Here is an 8684-nt window from a genome sequence, read left to right as displayed (position 1 = left end):
TATGGTCACAGGATCATGAATCGTACACAAGTCTAGGGAACTCAGAAATGACAGTGAAGTCTGAACTTGAGCTATTCAGCCTTTCAAAGACCAAAACTGAAGCTGAAGCTGAAGAGTATATTTTGACGAGACACTAAGTTCAAAGCCAAATTTTGGTGTATCCCTACTAAACTGTGTCCCTTCTGTAAGAGAAGCAATCAAGCTGTCTGTTAAAAATGATGTGGGAGAAGTGTGTTTATCAACATGGGAAGATTGTCTTACTACTGTGGAATTTTATTTATTTTTAAAGTTTATTTATTTATTCTGAGACAGACAGTGACAGCATGAGCAGATGAGGGACAGAGAGCGAGGAAGAGAGAGAGAATCCCAAGCAGGCTCCATGCCATTAGCACAGAGCCTGACGTGGGGCTCAAACTCGAAACCTGAGATCATGACTGAGCTGAAACGAAGGGTCAGACGCCTAACCAACTGAGCCACCCAGGTGCCCCACTATGGTGGAATTTTAAATGCTGGTTATAAAAGAGGATGAAGATGTGAGCCCAAATTTATAATTAAAAGGAAAAAAATCTGAATAAATAGAAGACTGAAAGGCACATACAGAATATTAATGATCATTATCTTTAGGTTTAGGATCAAAGGATTTCTGACTTATTTTTAATTAAAACTTCAAATTTTCATGCAAAAAAATGTTACTCATAGGTTTTTTTGTTTAAGTCTACTTATTTATTTTGAGAGAGAGGGAGAGCGTGTGCCTGTGGGTGGGGGAAGATCAGAGAGAGAAGGAGAGAGAGAAAATCCCAAGCAGAATCAGTTCTGTCAGCACAGAGCCTGATATGGGGCTTGATGCCACGCATGTGAGATCATGACCTGAGCCAAAACGAAGAGTCAGACCTTAACCCCAGGCACCCCACTCATATGGTTTTTTTATTTTTATTTTTATTTATTTATTTATTTTTTTTAACGTTTATTTATTTTTGGGACAGAGAGAGAGAGACAGAGCATGAACGGGGGAGGGGCAGAGAGAGAGGGAGACACAGAATCGGAAACAGGCTCCAGGCTCTGAGCCATCAGCCCAGAGCCTGACGCGGGGCTCGAACCCACGGACCGCGAGATCGTGACCTGGATGAAGTCGGACGCTCAACCGACTGCGCCACCCAGGCGCCCCTCATATGGTTTTTTTAAATAAAAAAATATTTAAAGTACATCCTTTCTGTCTCTCTCTGTATCATCAGGGTCAGATGTCCTGCTTGCTGAGCTGGCCAGATGGCCTAGGACACTGACCATAGCTGCCTGTAGCGCCCATTGTCTGTGTTCATTTGAGGTCAAGCCTTTGCCAGGCTGGAGCTGCTTTTCCTGGGCTTGTTTCTATGAGGAGAAATGCCCAGAGGAAGGCAAGGGTCAGTGGGAGGGTGGGAAAAGGCAGAGGTCGTAGCCCCATTTGACCAATGAGAAACCGGAATCTTTTTAAAAATGTATTTATTATTTTTGAGAGAGAGAGAGAGAGAGAGAGAGAGCGAGCAGGGAGGGGAAAGGAGGGGGGGGTGGGACAGAAGATCCAAAGTGGGCTCCGGGCCGACAGTAGTGAGCCCGATAGGGGGCTCAAACCTACAAACGGAACCCATGAACCATGAGCTCAGGACCTGAGCCGAAGTAAGACACTCAACCGACTGAGTCACCCAGGGGCCCCGGGAAACAGGAATCTTTAAGTGACCGAAAGTGCCAGGAAACTCCTGCTTCTGTCCTGGGACTTGGGGGACAGACAACTTGATGTGTCTAAACTTTTCCATAGTAGAAGACGAAATCTGGCTTTGAGCTTAGTGTCTGGTCAAAATATGCTCTTCAGCTTTACCCTCAGAACTTTTCAAAAGTTGGCCCCCAAATTAATTTTCCTTTTCCTCTTTATCAATACAACTCAGAAATGTTAGCTGGTTACATAGGTACCTGTAGCTAGGTGTGACCACGTGACTAAGTCCTGGCTGGTGAGAGGTAAGTGGATGTATTCTAACTTCCAGGAAATGTCCTAGAGGAGAGGGCTATGTCCTTTCTCTTTGTCTCCTTCTTGCTGGCTGGAATGTGGACATGATGGCTGGCCCATTCTGGGCCATGAGGCAGGAGGGGACATCAGGATGACAGGGCAACACAAGAGAAAGAATCTGGGTCCCACATGACCATGAAATGTCCATAGCAGCCTTGGACTGGCTCCTTTAAACTTCATTTATGTGAGACTGAAGTGAACTTCCATCCTGGCTTACACCAGTGTTTAATTAAGATTAGGTACAACGGCTATCACTTGTTTAAGACTTACTACGCCAGCCACTATCGTTAAGTGCTTTGCAGATGTTATCTTGTTTAATCTGCATGGCAACCCTAGGAGGTGGGAATTACAATTAACCCTGTTTTACAGATCAGGAACCTGAGACGCTGAAAGGTCAACTGACTTGCTCAAGGTTGCACAGGTGACTAGTGGAACTGAAATCTGAACCCAGATCATCAGACCCCGGAGACTGTCTTCTCACCGCTCTTCTGGACACCCTCTCCTTTGGTTCCCTTTTATCTTCTGGTCCCATCAGACCCTCCCACGCCCTCCTGCAGGCCTGTTTGTATTAACTCTATGCCACATCCCACCCCAATCCCGATCTCCAGACAAAAGCCCATTCTCTCTATGCCCTGTTTCACTAAGAAAAGATTTTGACTGGCTAATTCATGCGAAAGAGTAAGAGATGAACATCGTAAACATCAGCATAATATGTGACTCTGCCATAAGGAAAACAGCCTCTGTATCTCTGTCAGTGTGAGGGTTTAGGGGTGAGAGACAGAAGAAACCCCATTGGGTGAGACTTGGGCATTGGAGTCATGTGACCTGGATTTCATTTCTGCTGCCAGCGAGCTTTGCAATCTTGGCAAATCTTGTAACCACTCTGAGTCTCCATTTCCCCTCTACAAAATACGTAGAGTCAGACTTCCGTGAGGCAGAGTTGTTGCAAGGATTTAATGAGTTAACAATGCAAAGGCACTTGGCCCCCCTCTCAGCCTGACACATGATGAGTGTCAGTAAAAATGAGTCTTTATTAGTTGAATCCTGTTGATCCGTTGCTCCCTATAGTTTATTTTTTAAAGTCAGGGGGCACATGGGTGGCCCAGCCAGTTGAATGTCCGACTCTTGATTTTGGCTCAGGTCACGATCCCAGGGTTGTGGGACAGAGTTCTGCATCGGGCTCTGTGCTGAGTATGGAGCCTGCTTGGCATTCTCTCTCTCTCTCTCTCTTTCTCTCTCTGTCCCTCTCACTGCCCACCCCCCACACACACCCTCTCTAAGATAAAAATAAATAAATGAAAATAAAGATCAGATATTAAGGGTATAATTACATATAGTAACATCCACCCTTTTGACAGGTACAGTTCTATAAGTTTTGGTAAACATATAGTCATGTAACTATCACCACAATCAAGGTATTTTTTACACCCCACGTCAGTCCCTCATGCTTTTTGTCCCCCAGACTGTCTCTTATTTATTCCAATATTTACTGAGTACCTACTGTGTGCCAGGCTCTGTGCTGGGTCCTAGGTACAGAGGCAAAGCTAATGGGTAAGTCCCTGTTCTAAGGGGTTTATAGTCTATCAGATGAAAAGAAACAGTAAACAAGTAAAGAAACACACAAACAAGATCATCGCAGAGGCAGTAGTGTTAGGAAGCATGCAAGATGATTCGGTAGTTGGGGGGATTATTTAAGTAGAAAGCCCAGGGCCTATTGAGTTGGCATCTTTGTCATGTAAAATTGATGACAAAATGCAAGTTAACGGACAGAGAATTTGAGGCTCAGAGAGGCTAAGGAAGGTGCTCAAGGTCACACAGCAAGTAAATAGGAACACAGGGATTTAGGCCAAGGCCAGTGGACACGGAAAGCTCACACCAAATGCTCATGGTTGTTTGTTTTTTTTTTTTTTTCCAATCACACCACACTGCCTCTCTCCTGGGCCCTGGGCCCTGGGCCATCTCTGCTGGAGCACTGGGGGAGACGGAGGCAAAGGGGTTCAGGGATGTGAGGTCTGGGCTGCCCGCTTCTCTACGACCATTACAACATATCGAGAGTCTTACAAGCAGCCAAGGGCACTGCAGTGCCTCTCCTGGTCTCACCTCCCTCCTCCTCTGATTGAGATGTCAACCTTCAGCCTCATTCCCTCCCATCCTGGACACCTGGCCTCGCAGCGCTCTCCACGGAGACAGCGGATCTCCCCCCGCGCCCCTGAGCATCGTCCATCATGAAGACATACTGAGGTTGTGTCAGACAGATGAGTGTGCTTTCTCTCAGCCCCTCTCCTTTCCTCTCTTTTCCTTCTCCCCTCTGCTCTCTGCCCACCTCCTCTTTTCCCTTCCTATGCCCCCTCTTTCTCCCCCTCCACTCCGCTCCCCGCCCCCCACCTCCTGCACACTTTGAGACCAAAGCGCCAATTAATCCTGCTGCCACCACCTTGGCTAAGCTGCACACTGGCCCACAGGCACAGGCCTCCCTACCAGGACCCGGAAACCATGCCTAATTGGTAAAAGATCACATTTGTTTTTCCACAGCCTGAACACTCTAAAGGAGGCGCTGTCAAGCCAAGCCAAGAATTCCACTCTTAGGCATCAATCACCAGGGAGACTGCCGGGGCTACCCGTCACCCCAAGGGTGACATTCAGACCTGCTGTTCCCACCTTGACACGTAGGCTTTGCCGAAGAGCATCACGGCTCCTAATTCCATACACGCTCTCCAGCACCACAAACAGCAGAATGCTTGAGAACATTTGATTAATGTGCTGCGGGCTTACTTTGCCTTATTTTATTTATGTAGCTTTATATAAATATCTCACGTAAAGGAAGATCATTCAGGTCTTTTATTCTGAAGGACTGTGTCATATACCTGCTTCCTTTATGCACTTGAGATGTTCCAAAAAAGTTGAGTATTAGTGAGATTCTTGCATGTTGAGTCACATTTTAAATCAAACATAGGCAAGGCTTGCAAATTAACACGGGGCAAGTCTCTGAACTCAGTTTCCTCCTAAGAAAAATGGGCTTAATAATTTTTGTCCCAGCTAGCTTACAGGGCTGTTGAGAGACTCATAGAATAAAATTTTAATTTTGTGGATGTACTTTGCAACCTGCAAAGCACTTTATTACATCAAAGTAACGTGTTATTGCTAAAATGAAGACATCGTCGGCCAAGTACCTTACCCCCTCCAAATAGAAATTCTGTGATAATCCAAATTCCATGTATTGGGTTTGATAAGACAAAGATGACCCTTATATGCTTTTTGGATCCAGGCAGGCAGGGATGGTGTCTCACTAAGCCTTCTGAGACTCGGGGAGCACTTTGTGGTTGCCCCTGGCTATGACTTGCTATCTGCAGCAAAAAAACATCCTGTCTGAGGATGTCTATTAAAAATCTTAATTTCAGGGTACCAGTTAACCTTAAGACCCCAGTTTATCTTCACCCTAATCAATACGATATAAGGGTATGAGAATGAAGGAAAATCCCCACGGCCTCCTTCTTTGTGGCCCCTTGCATCTTGGAATGTTTTCCATCCCAAACAGCTGGGAGTTATAGGGCCAGATACACGTGTGTGGGGTTCCCCGCCCAGGGGAGATGCCGCTTGCTGCACAGAGTTCCTCTCTGGGTACACAACATCTTGAGGCAAAATGGAAGATAGCCACTTGGGAGGGAATTCATTTTATTCAAATAATAGCACCAAATAGCAAGATTTATGGCACGTATTTCTCGGAAAGTGCTCGGCAGCTATCAGATGCCTGTCTTGTTCCCGCTCCCTTGGGCCCGCCCGCAGATATAGTCATAGCTTAACTCTAAGAATATATGACAAGGGCAATGGAGAGTGTAGTTTATAAATTATTTTCTGATGCTGTTTATGGACGATGAGACCATAGTTGGCGGGGGGGGGGGGGGGGCGGGGGTAGTGGCAGGACGCAAGATCAATGGCGTCTGTGTCCTTAGCAGATATTCCAAAGACCTTGGAACACAGCTTTTCCTCTCAGAGAGAGACCAGTATCAACTCATCAGTCAGTACACTTTTACTCAGTGTCTCTGCGGGGCAAACAATCATTTTAGGAGACATGGAAGAGACCCCCAAACATTTCCAACATAGAGAGCTCTCATTTTAGCTGGAAAGGCAAGATATTCTTGTGGGTAGAGATAAGGGCCCAGAAGAGAGATAGGAAGAGAAGAAGCTAACATGTCCAATCTCCTGCCAGGACAGAAGTGCTTAAATTACATTATCCCATTTGATCATCACCACGAGGTAACATCTTCATCCCATTTTATGGGTGAGAAGACTGAGAACAGAGGGGTTAAGTGACCTGCTCAAGGTCCCACCGCTGGGAAGTAGCAGTAAAGTTGTTCATTCTTGGTCTGCTTAATTCCGATGGGTCCAGAATCGAGGCGAGGTTTTCAAATTGACTTCCCTATTGATTTTGTCAGGGATAAGCACCGATTTTAGAAAAACAAAATAACATTTGGCTGTACTTCCTCTTACTCAATTCACTAAGGTGGGGGGCACTGAGGAGATGCTAGCTGGAGATCTGAAGCTTTAATGTCTTCTCCTGTTGATAAACTATATTTCTACACAAGTAATTGTTCTTGCCCATCTGCGTTTCCACAGCCAGACTCTTTCCTGGCTGAGTGCTCCCTTCCCCCACTGACATCTTCTCTCTCTCCCTTCCTCCCCACACACACCACACACACACACACACACACACACACACACACACACACACGCAAATCCAGACGCACACCTTCCCACCACACACCCATATGCAAAATAAAATTAGAAATACTGCGCGACTCTCAAGGTATTTAAGGAATGGAGATCTTCAATCAACATAACCCAAACCCAGCACTCCGGCCTCCCTCCCTCCCCAGCCCGTGGCGGGGGCCAGCACAGCTTACAAAGAGGGCCCAGACAGCCATGACCTCTACACAAAGCAGCTCTAAAGGGAAAAAGGCTATTTGTGCTTCTCTGTGTCGGCCCTGTAGGCCCCGGAGTCACAGGGCTACCAGATTCTCAGAGACCAGCCCTTAGCAAGCTAGGCTTTTGCTTACATGTAAGACCCCTTCAGAATATAAAAAGGTTTCCTGGCCCCCTTTTTATTTTGATGTATACTGATAAAACACAGAGAAAACGGTGTCTGCTGATTCAAAACTATAGGCCGAGCTGATAAACATATGGTCCTCGTTTTGAGGGACTGCCCTTGGTTTAATCAACCAGATGAGAAAGCAATAAACATTTATTTATTAATTTAGCCTTCACCCAGAGGAGAGGAATAGGCCTGATGAGTGAGCTATGACAGCCCAGGAAATTGGGGTAGTGGTGACACCATTATGCCTGCAGTGTATCTAAAGCTTTCTCTGCTTCCTCCTCATCCCCACTGAAATGCACGGGGCCAGGTGTCCCCACCCTCTTGGTGCCTCTCAGTACCCACCTCAGAATGTGGAGTCAGGAAGAGGAAGGACATAGGAACAGGGGGCAAGGGGTGGGGCTCTAGGCATGAGGTTCTGGTCCGGATAAAACCTTCTGCTGTCCTCCCTTCTCCCAAATGAGAGCTCCCCCTGGGTCTCAGGGTGATTCCGGGTGTCTAGAGGCTGAAGGCATATGCATTAGTTCGAACCCAGGCTCTGTCACTTCTCCGCTGTATGACCTTGGGTGTGTGACTTAGCTTCTCTGTGCCTCAACCTCCTCATCCGCACAATGGGGATGGTTGAACTTCTGCTGAGGATCAACAAAGCTGTCTTATGCTAAAGGCTTAGCATAGTGTCTGGTACGTAACAAGAGCCCAGTGAACAGTGGCAGTAATTATGAACTAATACTCAAATAGAGCTTGCCACGGGCAGGCCCTGTTTAACGGCTTTACATACATTGTCACATAATCCTCACATCTCTGTTTTACAGATGAGGAAACTGGAATGTGAAGATCACGCGGCTGTGGATGGGGGATATTCAGACCCAGGCAGACAGGCTCCAGAGTTGGGGCTCCCAACGCCTCTGTGCACAACAACGTGGATCATTATGGGTGTTGCCCCTGGCAAACTGAGCTCTCAACACCCCCCCCCCCCCAGGCCTCCCTGCTTCCGAGAGAGTGGGGAGCAGGGAAGGAAGGAGCAGATGATGGCTAACACATCCACATCAGCGCTGAATCCAGATCCCCCAGTTGGTGGCTGAAGTCTGGCAGAGCGCCCCAGCCCACTCCAGGGGAAAAGGGGGGGGGGGGCAAGTCTACGATGCTGAGAGGGGTGGCCAGAGCGCCGCCCCCAGGAGAGGAGGGAGGGGTGGCGGGGTTGAGGGGTGCCCAGCTGCCATCCCCGCCGCCTCCTGGCCCCCACTCGCTGGCGCCCAAGTGGGAGGACGGCAGCTGCCCGCTCCCTCCTCCCCACGTCCCCGCTACCTGCCCAGTCCCCGAAGCGAAGCGTGAGGAGGCTGCGAGCCAGCGGGGCCGAGCCCACAACTTTGCAGCCTCGGGGAGCGTGAGAGCCGGCGTCCGGGGCTCCTCTTGTCCGCGACCCGAGCTCGGTGAGTTCATTTCCCCACCCCTCTGCGGCGGTGCGGCGGCGGCGGCGGCGGCGGCGCGGGGGGCGGCTTCCCCGGTGTCCAGGAGGCGGTGGCCGAGACGCCGGCGGCCGCCCGCGCCGCCAGCCTCGCT

The 8684-nt window shown here is 48.4% G+C and overlaps 2 protein-coding genes across 2 annotated transcripts in view; one reads left to right on the top strand and one right to left on the bottom strand.

Annotated features, from left to right (window-relative positions):
• TMEM63C (transmembrane protein 63C) overlaps nt 1-8684 on the bottom strand; it is a 127564-nt gene that overhangs the window by 94648 nt on the left and 24232 nt on the right. The gene's annotated exons all lie outside the window — the stretch shown is intronic.
• Nucleotides 8298-8684, top strand: part of ZDHHC22 (zDHHC palmitoyltransferase 22) — a 9655-nt gene continuing 9268 nt past the window's right edge. The window contains exon 1 of the mRNA XM_040477832.1: nt 8298-8554. The gene's annotated coding sequence lies outside the window, so the exon portion shown is untranslated. The remainder of the gene's footprint in view (nt 8555-8684) is intronic.

Source organism: Herpailurus yagouaroundi, unplaced genomic scaffold (genome assembly GCF_014898765.1).
Source record: "Herpailurus yagouaroundi ecotype Mexico unplaced genomic scaffold, PumYag 141, whole genome shotgun sequence".
Taxonomy (NCBI): Eukaryota; Metazoa; Chordata; class Mammalia; order Carnivora; family Felidae; genus Herpailurus; species Herpailurus yagouaroundi.
Note: the sequence above shows the minus strand (reverse complement) of the source record. Positions and strands in the feature narration are given on the sequence as shown.